This window comes from Vitis riparia, chromosome 5 (genome assembly GCF_004353265.1).
Source record: "Vitis riparia cultivar Riparia Gloire de Montpellier isolate 1030 chromosome 5, EGFV_Vit.rip_1.0, whole genome shotgun sequence".
In the NCBI taxonomy this organism is placed as follows: Eukaryota; Viridiplantae; Streptophyta; class Magnoliopsida; order Vitales; family Vitaceae; genus Vitis; species Vitis riparia.
In genome coordinates this window covers 15787553-15802932 of record NC_048435.1, presented here as the reverse complement: position 1 = coordinate 15802932, position 15380 = coordinate 15787553, and the positions used below count along the sequence as shown (strand labels likewise).

Sequence of the window (15380 nt, the reverse complement as noted above, 5' to 3'; positions counted from 1 at the left end):
ATAATTCGTTTAAACGTTATTTTTGTTAATAAGTATCGTTATTCCATATTCGTTCATTTATTTATTTCAATCATTAAAATTCAACTCTTCAAAATCGGATTTCCAAATTTAACCTTTAGACTAAAAAAAAAATTTCACCATTCACTTTTATTCATTTAAATATCATCTTTATTATCATTATTATAAATTCCACGTTTACTTGTTTCTTTCTTCTAGAAATTCCAATAATTAGAGTTCAATTATTCAAAGGCCCGACTTTCAAAATTTAATTTTCAAAATCCCACTATTCTCTATTCATCCGCCCAAATATCGTTTTGATTACTCCATACTACCCATTTATTTCTCTTAAAAAAATTTCAATCATTAGAGTCTAATTCTTCAAAATTCCAATTCCTAAATTTAGCTACTTGAAATTCCAATTGTCCTATCTCCGAACTTAATTTCCAGTTTCCCATGCTCCAATTCCCGTATTAACTCCGCTACTTATTATTATCATTATTATTATCATCTTATTCATTATTTCTATAAATTCTGCCTTCGAATGATTTCTAAGATTTCCAATTTTTACACATCAACTTTCATAATTTCTACGCCTCAAATAACTTACGATTCTGATCTCTTTCGAAATTTAACTCTCATAATCCCAATTTTCGTAACTTAATTTCTCTTTAAAAAAAATCCTGAACTTTCAAATAATTCTTCAAAATCCCAATTTTCTTTCAAATTTAATTTCTAAAAGTTCTCATTCTTACATTTAATTCCTAAGAATCCAATTTTCAAATAATCTCTAAGATTCCAATTTTCAAATAAATTTCAAAAATCCGGTTTTCCCTTGAACAGTTTTTAATTTCTATTTGGTGACGCATGTGATATGTTTTGTGCTCTTTATTATACACTGACTCTATTTTTATGATAGCGCGTTGCTCGTTCGTGGCCCAAGTACGCATCCCTTCCCATTTCGGTCATTCTCTATGCATATTTTGATTCCCATGTGTGCATGGTCGATTTGAGTATTCATTGATTTTCTCATTGATTGCCACGTCAGCTTCATTTTATTAGTAGAGACCTGACTTTAAGGACTTAGAGGGGTGCTACGGTCTTTACCGTACCTTCCCAATAAGTAACCTGACCCCCAAGCCTGATCCGGTTTTTCACAGACCACCTTTTCCAAAATAAGGAGTCACATTTAGGGTTTTTTTTCTTATTTTGTTTACCCTTTTAAAAATAAAACAAAAATAAGTGGCGACTCTAAGTCATTTTTTCCTAATCAATAAAATCAATTTTTTAAATAAAAATCGAGCTTGCCATCAAGTGGAAAACGCATGAGCCGAAATGCAGGGTCCACAATTAGGTTGATATCGCATGTTTCCGAACTCATAAAAAACTAAGGATGAAAATATCGATTATAACAGATATATTGACAACCTGATTTCAAGCATCATAGAAATACTGAAAAAACAAAACCTCCAAAAATAATAGAAAAATTAATATTACATATATCGAAGTTGTTTTAATTTTAACAAACAAATTAATATGAGTACTTTACCAATAAGTCATCTTTCTTACCAACAAGTCATCTTTAACAAATAAATTAGATATATATGAAATGCATGTGATTATTTCTTATCAACAAGTCCTCTTTATCGAGTTGATAAATTTTTATAAATTTTTTAATGATATATATTTTACACATTTCGTTTTATTATTGGGGTCAAATGGGTAGTTTCCCAAAATGAAGAGAGAGTGTGGGTACCAACGAAGAACCCTCACTCTATAATAATTCATTCTTCAACCACCACCCTTCCAGCTGGCACTGACATCACCCTAAGTAAGATGCTCCATCTTTGTGATCCTATCTGCAGGCAGCGCGTGCTCACTGTTTCATATGTTGGAATTCTTGATCACTTAATTTTAGTAATTCTAGAGAAAGCAAAAGAGTCTCATTATGCAACTACGTTTATTTGGGATCTTCTTATCATGTACAAAATATTTTTAATTAAAAAAAATATTAATTTCATTCATCTCTTTGACTAAATATGTCTAACTTTTTTAAATTTGAAATTTCATTCAATATCTCTTTTATAATTTTTATTTTTTTTATTTTTACTCATATTTTTTTAATCAAAATAAGAAAGGTACATAATAAAATTTTAAAACTATAGGAGATAAATATATTTAGCTACAATTTGAGGGAAATTAATGAAATTAACCCTTTGAAAAAAATTTTGAGACCCTGTTAGATTCCAAAAAAATAAGAAAAAAAAAGAGTGAAAGAAAATATAAAATACATATAAGTTAATAAATTATTTTTATATATTTTTTAAAATCTATTTTATTTAATTTTTTTATTATATATAGATTAAATAATTTTAAAATATATAAATTTTTGATAAATTTTAAATATATTTGATACTTTTCATATATTTATGTTATCTTTTATTTTTATTTTTCCTTCCTACTACTTTACACGAAAATCCAACATAACTTAATAGAGATGAGAATAATTTAGAAAGGTGGCAGAAGAAGAGAGCGAGTAGATGAGGATTTAAACAGACTCGCAATGGTTGGAGGAGATTTTTATGGGGCGCTGCTTTTTAAAACCCACTGTCACCGATGACCAGCTGTAGTGCTCCCCGTGGTGGACTGAATCACACTCAAATCTGTCCTCCTCAGAAAGTCGTACTCAGAACATTGACCCAAAGTCTTTCATCACCAAATTCTTGCAAAAAAAACAGCACAATCTACATTCACAATTCTGCAAAATCTCTTCTGAGTTCTAATTTTGGCAAAAGTTTCCTATGGCTTCCACAAGTTCTACTTCTACTTCTATTTCTACTTTCATCCCACAATGGAAGTATGATGTTTTCTTGAGTTTTAGAGGTGAAGACACCCGATTCAATTTCACTGATCACTTGTATGCAAATTTGATTCGAAGAGGTATTCATACCTTTAGAGATGATGAATCACTTAAGAGAGGGGAAAAGATTGCACCTGAACTCCTAAAAGCTATTGAAGAATCAAGGTTTTCCCTAATAGTTTTCTCGGAAAACTATGCTGGTTCAAGATGGTGCTTAGATGAGCTGGTGAAGATCATGGAGTGCAAGAAAGAAATGAAACAAACTGTGGTACCGATTTTCTACCATGTGGATCCATCCCATGTACGGCACCAGACAGGAAGGTTTGGAGAGGCATTTTCCAATTACAAAGAAGATACAGAGGAGATGAAAGAGAAGGTGCGAAGTTGGAGGAGTGCATTGACAGAAGCAGCCAATATATCTGGAGTGCATGTGAAGAAGAATGGGTAAAGCTTTATTAATTTCCCTTCAACTTTCATTTATAAGTAGGCTTTATTTACTGGCACAGGAATCAGACATTTTTATGATTATAGAGTAATAGTTGAAGAGATTTGGAGGTCATTTATGATTATTGCAAGTCATGAAATATTCAAAGTATATCAAGAAAGTCACTGAAGACCTGCAAACCCATGATATTATGAGACATGATGAGTACCTTGTGTATACGTTGTGGATAGGGGATTGGGTAATTATAATGTTACACATAACATAGAGAGAGAGAGAGAGAGAGAGAGAGAGAGCTGCAAATGATATCTATATATGCACAAGAGAGTGGGTCATTACAATATGATTTTGTTTGATATAAATTTGCTCCATGCTTAGCAGCCTATAAATGTTCCGAAACAAAAAAAAAAATCAATTTGACAGCGTCGCACAAGCAAACAAATTAAACAAGTACATATTTTATTTTCATTGTCTTGTATACTTGATACAATGAAAATGTTCTAAAAACGTAATTTGAGTTTTAAAATTTAATACTTTGGATATATTTTTTTTCACTATGATTCATTTCTCATGAAGAAGCTTACCGTGTATTCTTTTTTATATTTTTTTATTAGCTATAGCTTAATTAATTATCACATGTACTTTACAATTGGCAGGTATGAGTCCGAGCATGTTAACAAAATCGTCAACGATATATTCAGGAGATTGAATTGTAGAATGTTGGATGTTGGTGACAACTTGGTTGGTATGGATTCTCATGTAAATGAGATAATTCGGCGGCTATGTGTTGATCAATTGAATGATGTTCGTATCATTGGTATATGTGGAATAGGCGGAATGGGTAAGACGACCATCACCAAACTTGTATATAATACATTTTCTCATGAATTTGAGTATATGAGCTTTCTCGAAAATGTTAGAGAAGTTGGCAATACTATGGGTTTGCATCATTTACAAAATCAACTTCTATGTGATCTACTACAAGTGGAGAGAAATCAAAATGTAAGCAATGTTGGCCAAGGAGCCAATATGATAAAAAATGTTCTCCGATGTAAAAGAGTTTTTATTGTTCTCGATGACATTGATGATTCAGATCAATTGGAATATTTACTCAGAAATTGTGATTGGCTTGGAAGAGGAAGCAGAGTCATCATAACAACTAGAAATAAACATTTGTTACATGAAATGGATGACGTATATGAGGTTGAGGAATTAAATTTTGAACAAGCTCGTGAGCTTTTTAGTCTCTTTGCTTTTAGACAGAATCTTCCCAAACAAGACTTCATCCACCTCTCGGATCGTGTAGTCTATTATTGTCATGGCCTTCCTTTAGCTCTAAAAGTCCTCGGTTCTCTCTTGTTTAACAAGACGATACTCCAATGGGAAAGTGAATTGTGTAAATTGGAAAGAGAACCTGAAGTGAAAATTCAGAATGTGCTTAAAGTAAGCTTTGATGGATTAGATTATACACAGAAGAAAATATTTCTTGATATTGCATGTTGTTTTAAAGGGGAAGACAAAGACTTTGTTTCAAGAATATTGGACGGTTGTAATTGTATGCAGAGAGAGGTATAAAAGGCCTCTGTGATAAGTGTCTTATATCTCTTTCTCAAAATAAGATACTTATGCATGATTTGATACAAGAAATGGGATGGAACATTATTCGTAGTGAATCTCTTGGTGATCCTACAAAATGGAGCAGATTGTGGGATCCGAGTGATGTGTGTCGTGCATTTAGAATGGGGGTAACCATCAAACTCATGAACTTTCTTAAGCTTCATAAAAATATTTAAATTTGAGCAATATCATTTTTGTCTAAGTTACATATCCATTCAATTTTAGCTAGCTTTATCTCTTTTATGCTTGCCTAATTCTTTGTTATTGTCTGTAGGGGATGAAAAATGTTGAGGCAATATTCTTGGACTTGTCGAGATCGACACCACTATAAGTTAGTACAAAGATTTTTGCAAAGATGAAACAACTTAGATTGCTCAAGATTTATTCAAGCGGTTATTGTGGTACTACGGAAAAGCAATTGAAAGTTATTCTTCCTAAAGATTTTCAATTCCCTGCACATGAGTTGAGATATCTTCATTGGGAAGGATACCCTTTGAAATCATTGCCATCAAATTTTCTTGGAGTGAACCTTATTGAACTCAACATGAAGGATAGCAACATAAAACAACTTAGGCAAAGAAATGAGGTATATCTAGTATTTCATGATCATATTATTTTGTTTGAGATTAATTTTTTCTTTGCGAAAATTCATTTACTAAACCAAAATTCCTTTTGTCACAGCGTTTGGAGCAGTTGAAGATCTTAAATTTATATGGATCAAGGCAACTCACTAAAATATCGTTCTCAAATATGCCAAATCTAGAGCAGTTAGAACTTGAAAATTGTAAGAGATTGAATGTTGTTGATCCATCTATTGGAGATCTCAAGAATCTTACCACATTGAATTTGAGTAGGTGCAAAACCTTACAAGTTTACCAAGTAGCATTCAATACTTGGACTCTCTTGAAAACATGGACTTGAGTTTATCCTCAAACTTGGAGGAATTTCCGGAGATGCAGGGAAGTCCTATGAAAGCTTTATCTAGTCTTCTCCTTGGTGGATGTGGTATTAAGGAATTACCCTCCTCAATAGAACTTCTCACTGGACTTGTGGACTTATATTTGTCAAACTGCAAAAACTTGAGGAGTCTTCCAACTAGCATTTGCAGGTTAAAGTCCATTGGGATCCTCTCTCTCAATGATTGTTCAAATCTAGATACTTTTCCAGAAATCACGGAGGCTATGAAATACTTAAGAGTTCTTGATTTAAGAGGAACGGGTATAAAAGAGTTACCATCATCAATTCAAAATATGAAAAGGCTCCGGCATTTGGATATGAGCAATTGCCTTGTGATGCATCCAGACAGAATTTATAATTTGAGATCCCTTAGAGGGCTGAAACTACGAGGTTGTTGTTCAAACTTGGAGAAGTTTCCCAAGAATCCGGAAGGCTTCTGCTCCTTAGAACGACTAGATTTGAGTCACTGCAATCTAATGGTTAGCATACCTTCTGGCATCTCTCAACTTTGTAAGCTTCGTTACCTTGATATCAGTCACTGCAAGATGCTCCAAGACATTTCAGAGCTTCCATCGAGTCTGCGAGAAATAGATGCCCACGATTGCACCAAGCTGGAAATGTTATCAAGTCCATCATCTCTACTCTGGTCTTCCCTCCTCAAATGGTTCAATCCAACAAGTAATGAGGTACGATTTTTATTTAATAACGACACTTAAAACTTTTCATCCACCCAGTAGTACTCCAATTACATATTAGCTTTGATTGTATATGCAGCACTTGAATTGCAAGGAAGGCAAGATGATTCTTATCCTAGGAAATGGTGGAATTCCAGGGTGGGTATCGCATCAGGAGATTGGAAGCCAAGTAAGAATAGAGCCTCCTCTGAATTGGTACGAGGATGACCACTTTCTGGGATTTGCTTTCTTCACTCTTTTTCGTGACGAGAATCATTGTCTGTATGGCTCTCAATTTAGTCTGAGATTGCGCGGTGATCCGGATGAAGTTGTGGATGACCACGACATTTGCTATTGGTGTACATGTGACATCCTTAATGATTATGCATCAGATCGATTGTTGGTGACTCTCTATCCTAAGAATGCTATTCCAAATAAGTACCACCGCAAACAACCATGGCACTTTCTGGCTGATTTTCTTCGGGCTACTCATATCAATATCAAGAGGTGCGGAGTTCAGCTGATATACACCCATGATTATCTACACCACAATGTGCCTATGTTGGTGGATCATCAAAGAGGCCATGATGATGCTGGGGAAAACCAAGCAGATGATCAGGAACCACACCCTTAAAGATTGAGAGCATCTAGCACTGATCTCAAGCTTTAAGCTCCATTGCCAGGTGCACTTGCTAGAAAAGTCCTCTTTATATTCCACCATCTCTCTATTTTAGTTGTTCATTCAAGCCCTCATGGACACTTATTGGTAAGCATCTTCCTCCCCCTTCTTAATTACTTTAAGATGTGTGCCAAGTGGTTCAAAGGGGTCAAAATTCTGTTGTGCTTCTTTCTTTTCTTTTCTATTTTATGATAAAATACAAATCCTTTAAAAGGTCTTTTCACTACATCATGAAAGGGCAATGTTGAGGTTGTTACGCCAACAAAAACTCTTATATCATTTATTGGGCTGGTGCAAGTCTTAATGAAAATACACGAATGAAAGAACACAAAAATTGAAAGGCCATGTAATATCCCATATGGAAACCATGAATGTGAAAAGTTTTCTAACAAAGTGAGGGTTGAAAAGGCAAAAAAATGCAAAATTAATAACACGTGTCAAAGAATAGGAAAAATTCAAAGAATTTTAATGGTCAAACAAATGAATTGAATTTGTGTCATTAGTTTTATTATATAGAATTTTTCAAGGAAGTTAAGTTAGTCTTACCTACCATTGGAATTAATAATTTTGATTTTTGAAAATTAATTATATTTGTCAAAATGTAGATGTATGATTATTAGTATTGAAAGATTTATTTTATTGGGAAATAATAAATTTAATTTAGAAAAAAAAATACGATAGTTTGAAAAAAATGTAGATGTATGATTATTACTATTGAAAGATTTATTTTATTGAGAAATAAGAAATTTAATTTACAAAAAAAAATACGATAGTTTGAAAAAAAAATGTATATTATAATAAAAATAATTTGTGTACAATTAAATATTTTTAAGGATGTGTATAAAAAATAATATTTAGAAAAAAAAAATGATAGTATAATAATAATAATAATAATCAATGAAAACAAATTTGTTATACAAGCGAAAGACGAGCAATAAAAGAACCATTGGCAAATTTCAAGCCTTTCAAGGAGGCCGAATGCATGTAACAAGTTACAACAGCCTCCGGAATTCCAAATGCATATGTGCTTTCAAGCCAACAGTTTCAACTGCAGCGTTTAGGCTTGTGAAAAGAGAGAAAAGGAAGAATCTCTAATTCTTATTATTGAAAAACTGTTAATAATACACATTGGACTTTGGTATATATATACATGTTAGTGGGATCCACAATACAATAAGGAAAGAAAAGGAAAAGGAAAAGTAAATAACCTAAATAACTGTACACTATTTAACACTCCCCCTCAAGCTGAAGCATATATGTTATATGCACCAAGCTTGTTACAAATGTATTTAATTCTAGGACCTCTGAGAGATTTAGTAAAAATATCTACTAGTTGATCATTTGAATTGACAAAACTAGTCGCCACACATCCTGATGCGATCTCTCTAATGAAGTGATAGTCAACTTCAATGTGTTTGGTCGTTTCATGGAAGACTGAATTGGATGCAATATGCAAAGCGGCTTGGTTGTCACAGATGAGCTTCATTTGTTCATCCTTTCCAAATCTAAACTCCCAAAGAAGATGTTTCAGTCATATGAGTTCACATGTTGCCAAAGCCATAGCTCGATACTCAGCTTCAGCACTAGATCTGGCCACTACATCTTGTTTCTTACTCTTCCAAGATATTAGGTTACTTTCAATAAAAACACAATACCCGGAAGTGGAATGTCTATCTGTGGGTGAGCCAGCCCAATCTGCATCTGTGTAACCAATAACTTGGGTATGACCTCTGTTCTCGTACAACACACCTTAGCCTGGTGTGCTTTTGATATATCGAAGAATGCGGATTACAGCATCCCAATGGCTATCACATGGTGACTGTAGGAATTGATTAACAACACTTACAGGAAAAGAAATGTCTGGACGAGTAATGGTGAGGTAGTTCAGTTTACCTACAAGTCGCCGATATCTCCCAGGATCTCCTAAAGGCTCCCCCTATCCTGGTATAAGTTTGACATTTGGATCTATAGGAGTGTCTACCGATTTACAGTCTAACATACCAGTTTCTTCCAAGATGTCTAAAGCATACTTCCTTTGGGAAAGAACCACACCGGAATTGGATTGAGCTATCTCAATCCCTAAGAAATACTTGAGTTTCCCCAAATCTTTAGTCTGAAAGTGGGTGAAAAGGTGTTGCTTTAGTTTCTGAATACCATTATGATCACTGCTTGTAATGACGATGTCGTCCACATAAACTACCAGATAAATACACTGCCCCAAAGAGTTATAATGATAGAAAACGGAATGGTCTGTTGTATTGCGGAACATGCCAAACTCTTGAACAACAGAACTAAAACGGCTAAACCTTGCTCGATGAGATTGTTTCAAACAATATAGAGAACGGCGTAACCTGCACACTAAACCAGACTCCCCCTCAGCAACAAAACCAGGTGGTTGCTCCATATAAATTTCCTCAGCAAGATTTCCATGAAGGAAAGCATTTTTAATGTCTAACTGATAAAGAGGCTAAGAACGCATAGCAGCCATGGAGAGCAATAGACGAACAAAAGCTATCTTGGCAATGGGAGAGAAAGTGTCACCATAATAGAACCCATATAAATGAAATGTAGAAAAAATTGAGAAAAATAAATATGAGTTAGAGAAAAATATGTAGTTAAAGCTTATCACTTAAGGATAAAATGTCTTTCACTAATTGAATAGAGAAACTTTGTAATAAAATAGTGTTTAATTAGTAAAAAAAAAAAAAAAAAAAACAAATTCTTGAAGAGTAACATATTTCTAAATATGATATAACATCAAAAAGTTAAAAATAATGATTCATGGTACCCTATAACAATAAGAGGATAAATGAAACATGACATAAACAATTAACTAAAAATAAATGTTATGCACACAAAGCAGTGAATATAAAAAAATTCAAATACACAAAGAAAATACCAAAGGAATATAAGTCTAAGCAAATGACTTCTCAAGAAATTTAAAATCATAAATAAGGGAGAAAAATAAATAAAAGAGATGTAAAAGGAAATTTTCCTTACTATTATTTTTCATGCTATATTTTCTTAGAAATTTTCAAATCCAAAAATCATGACATGTTAGACTTTAAACAGGGCATTTCTTTCATTAACCTTTTTATAAGTTGCTTTCTTATAGAAGTAACATTTCTCATTCAATCATCAGTCCTCCTTTTTTATTGGTCAGATGGGAAAAAAGGAAAAAGAGACATGCACATATTTAAAAATAGACTATTTCAATGTATAGAGGCCAATTATTTATTAGTATTAAGAACATTTCTTATTTCGAAAAAGAAAAGAAAAAAATATGAAAAATTGTTACATTTTTTTAGTTATTCATATACATATTCTATAGTATGTTATTGATATATTATAATAACCAATATGCATTTTATTTAAGCCTATAAACAAATAAAACTAATTATAAGTTAGAACACGAATATAATAACCAATATATAGTTTATTTAAGCCTATAAACAAATAAAAATATTTTTTTTATAATTTAATATTATTTATCTTTTTTAATCATTAATTATTCATTATATTAAATATCAATATCTATCTATCAACACTTTTTATTATTCCTTTTAATTTTTAGAAAGATAGTATATTCAAATTAAATAAATAAAAATCAAATCATTATTATATTTTTTGACAATATAATATCCCAATGCTCGAAAACATTATATGGGTCTTTCGGTTTAGTTTTTATAGTTATCAAAGCTATAACGGTATCAATTTCAAGATAAAAAAGAAGTGTCAATACTATATACTATTTCCAGTATAAATCTTTTTCTTATGAATAAATAAATCATAACACATATATTGTAGTGAAAAATGTATTTAATTGATAAAAAAAATATCAAACATAAAACCAGAAATTATAATAATGCTAAAATTTGGGTTGCTTGAATATTCTTGTGGACCATCAAAGGTCTTGTATTTAGAGTGGTGCAACACATTAGACCACAAAGTGAGCAAGTTTTGAAGTACCTTTCCACGAAGTCCATGCTTGTGTAGCCTCCAACAACCCTCCTCTTTCAAGTCACTGGTTAACCACCAAATCTTGCCAAATTCAAAAGCTAAGAGGTGAAAGAAATCATTAACATTGTATGGGATTCACACCAACATTTAGGAATTCAACAATTGGACTTACAATTAAAATTGTTCTCTGTAGTGTGCTAGGCCTTATCTAATCCACAACAAAATCACAAAATACCTGCAATAAATTAGTTAGTATGCTTTTTTTCAGATTTATTAACTTAAATATACTTATCATTTATAAAAATAAAGAGTGAAAATCTAAAAACAACAAGGTTTTGTTGATTTTAGAAAAAAAGAATATGTTACAAGAAATAGCAATCCAAAATTTAATATACAATAATTAAATTTTACTACACTAATAATAAAAATCATAATAGTTTTCATACTAGCTAGAAAAATTGGAGATAGTTAATAGAAGAAAGAAGAAAAGACATAGATTAAGTTGGATATATAATTAATAAGAATAATCTATATAGTTAAAACCTTTAGAGTAATTTATTTGTGCATACACATTAATTGAAATTATTATACTTATAAAGAAATCGAGTTTAATTAATTTGTTGTCTTAAATTAAGTTAGATTAATGAGCATTTCTTATGTTGTAATTTATCTTTGCTATTATTCTGGTGTAATTACTCCATATATATATATATGAATGAAACATATATAGCATTGCCATAGCTAAGGTTATTACAATATAAAAGAGAAAAATGAAAAAGCTTACATAGCAACATGTTTTCTTTTTTAGTTTCATATTAAAAATCTAACATGTGTACAATAACCAAGTTTCATATGCATTCCCCCTCCATGCATAAAATCATTCTGAAAGAAAAAGGGAAACGTAAAATAAAGGTCACAAATCTATAATGAAATACATTAAAATAAAATGGTAAAAGAAAAAACAAAAGAAAATACTGAAATTATAAATTATGCATATAGAGAATATATAATTTAGAACCATGTTCTGTCCATATAAACAAAGCCTAAAAAACCTAGGAATTCCCACCAGCATGAGACACCAAAAACATCACTTCTTAAATATGTTCATGTATGTAATATACAAATATACAATAAATGGGAAAATGGGTAGAGGACAAGAAAATAAAATATCACAATAAATGGGTCATGATATAGATATCAATAAATACGAAAGGAGTTGACAAGTTGGGTTGAAAAGATTAACCTGTGTCTCTTCTTCATCATAGCAAAACTTAGATTCTCCTGATTGCATCCCATCTCTGTTGCTCACTGAAACCCCATTATATATGATCCATGATCATTGATAGCCTACAAAACAAATATAAAAAAACACCAGCATAGAACATATATCATTATCTAAGTTCCTTTATTAGTTTCCTTTGTTTTTTTAATAAAATTTTATAATTTGTAAATTTATGGAAATAAAATATCATTGTCCAATAGTTAAGGAGTCTCAATTAAAAGGGTTTTTTTTCCTAATATATATATATATAAAAAATTTCTCATAAAATATTTGTATTTTTTGTACGTAAACTTAGTAAGTATTTGTTATTGATATTGAATAATTTTAACTTTCCAAGTTATGCAAACCACTTTCTTATTTTAATAAAAATTGAAATGCCAAAAACAATTCTCCTGTGGCAAAACAAAAGGAAAGAAAAATTCTCTTTCCATTCACGCACCTTGAAAATTTTCTTTTACAGATAACATGTTGGGTCACATAACCCTTCTCAACTCAAGAGAGAAATATGGGTTGTTTTAGTTCTAAGGTTGCTTCCTCTGGTATAATCTTCAACCTTTTTTTTTATTATCATTGGTTTGTGGTGTTTTCTGTTACTTTTAAATTTATTCTAATTTTTTTGAAAGGTAACATTAGTATTCACCTTTTTTTTTTTTCTACAAAGAAAAAAGAAGTGGTGAAAAACAAAGTATTTAGAAGGGGTGAAAAGTGAATGATCCATAAAGAATTTGGAGGATTCAACCACTTTGTCAACGGAATTTGATAATGATATGAGGTGGAGGGCCAAACCAAAAAAAAGAAAAAGCAAGCTAAAGAAATGACAAATTAAAAAAACAAATTAGAAGTCAAAGAAAAGGCAAACTTCATCTCAGTTTCTTGTGCAGAAACACAAGAACAAAGAAAAAGACAATTTAAAATATCAAGAGACTTACCAATTAAATGCAGAAATTACAACTCCAGCCCAAAACGGCAAAAACCCACGGCTAAGAATTAGCTCCTAGATATTAGCCTCAATCTGGGCAAAAACCCATGACAAAAACGACCCATGTGATACTCTTTCATTACAGATCTGAGCAAGATGATGCCCCATGGCCACCCCAACCCTCGCTGACAATATCTGGATCAAGAACCCCATAACCATTACCCACATCAATAACCATAACAATGAATATCCTATAGTGGCTCTAGCCTCAAGATCCCTTTCTAGGTTTCCAGGATCAAGAAATGGAGTTCTCGTCCGTGAATAGCCACAACTTCTTCCACCAGAAGGACCAAGTTGGGAAAACATCAAAAGAATCTAGGGTTTCATCATTGATATCAAGATTGAAGTTTTCTCTCTATGATGGTAACGATAACAGTGATAAAGGGGATTTTGGGAAAGTAATCAGAAGGATGTGTTTGGTGGATGAGAGATCCTATTCGATTTTGTACACAAGTTTATTTGGTATGAGCATTTGGGGGGGGGTTTGAAATGGCAGAGGGAATGTTTGGTGGATGAGAGATCGTGGAAGGGGGGATATTTTAGGGAGGTATATTTATACCTATAATTCAATGACATTTCTCTAAAGCGCCAAGTTATGGGATTAATGTTATCACGCTTTGAATAAGCGCCATTATGTACTGAATAATATTCAAATAAGCCTTATCAAAGGATGATACTTTTAATAAGCGTCATGGATTGAAAAATACTACAGTAAACAACGACGCTTCTAATAAGCGCCATTGAATCTCATATTATAATCTAAATAATGACGTTTTTTAAAAGTGTCAAGGAATCAAGCGTCATTAATTTCGATTTTTGTAGTAATGTAGAAACCTCTTTAAGGCTTAAAGGAGTGCTACCTCTTAGAGATACCTTCCCAATAGGTAACCTGATCCCCAAACCAAAACTCAGGTTTTTTCAAGACTTGCTTTTCCCAAACTATAGAGTCACTTCTTTAGGGTTTTCTTTCTTATTTTATTTCCCCTTTTAAAATAAAATAAAATAAGTGGCGACTCCAACTTTTCCAAAACTAATTTTTCACCAAACAAAAGCGAGTCTCGCCATTGAGTGAGGACACACGTGAAAAATGTGGGTCCACAGAATGACTTAACCAAGTCGTATCTACCTCGATACTGACCACGCTGAGTTCGATACCAGGTACGACAAGTCCAATTCTGAGATTCTCAAATCCCAATTTCAAACCATCAATCTCATCCTCCATGAAGATTAAAGGTAAGAACTCTTAGAGATGACTTCTATGCTCAGAGCTATTCAATTTTTTATTTTCTTTGTTGCACCAAGAGAGTGTACAAGTAGATAATCAGAGTAATCTTCCTTTCTTTGTATATGAAGCAAACATGCAGAGCAATGGCTATGTTACTTCATTCTCATAAAACTTGCAAATTAACAAATTAAAAATTAAAAAAGAAGGCACTACCTGCCAAGATCTTCCATATAAAAGGCTAAAGAAACTCATTTTATGCCCAATTTATCATCTAATAATGTAGAGAATAGAGAGAACAGAGCAAAACCACGAATTCAGAAACTTACTCTCAATTCCGATGGTGTCTTCCTTTTAACTCCTGCCCCCACCTTCCCAGAACCCCCTCCAAAACGAAGAGTCAGAAGATAAAGGACCAGCCGTAGCAACTTTTGCCATACTATTCTGAAATACTAAGACAATAAGCCCTCGTCCAATCAATTCTCTTCCTACATGTCCTGAAAGCATATCTATAAACCATGCTATTAACATTTCAAAAGGAAAGTATGAAAAATTATCATTAAAAAAAAATATTCACTGCAGAGTAATCAAATTCTTCAAGATCCTAAACTAAATTTTTAACACTCCCTATCTGGGCTCTATGATATAAACAGATCAGGTATTTTGTATAGACTCTACTTATTTTTTACAGACAAAATTGTGCATTCTTGA

The 15380-nt window shown here is 32.2% G+C and overlaps 1 long non-coding RNA gene and 1 pseudogene across 1 annotated transcript; one reads left to right on the top strand and one right to left on the bottom strand.

Annotated features, from left to right (window-relative positions):
- The first annotated feature begins 2654 nt into the window (after positions 1 to 2654).
- Positions 2655 to 7454, top strand: LOC117914385 (annotated as a pseudogene).
- Positions 7455 to 11049: 3595 nt separating this feature from the next.
- LOC117914210 lies at positions 11050 to 13944 on the bottom strand. The gene is made up of 3 exons (XR_004651237.1): positions 13398 to 13944; positions 12430 to 12533; positions 11050 to 11421 (listed from the first exon to the last, which is right to left on the bottom strand). It is a non-coding gene; the product is annotated as an uncharacterized LOC117914210 (long non-coding RNA).
- Between the last annotated feature and the right edge of the window lie 1436 nt (positions 13945 to 15380).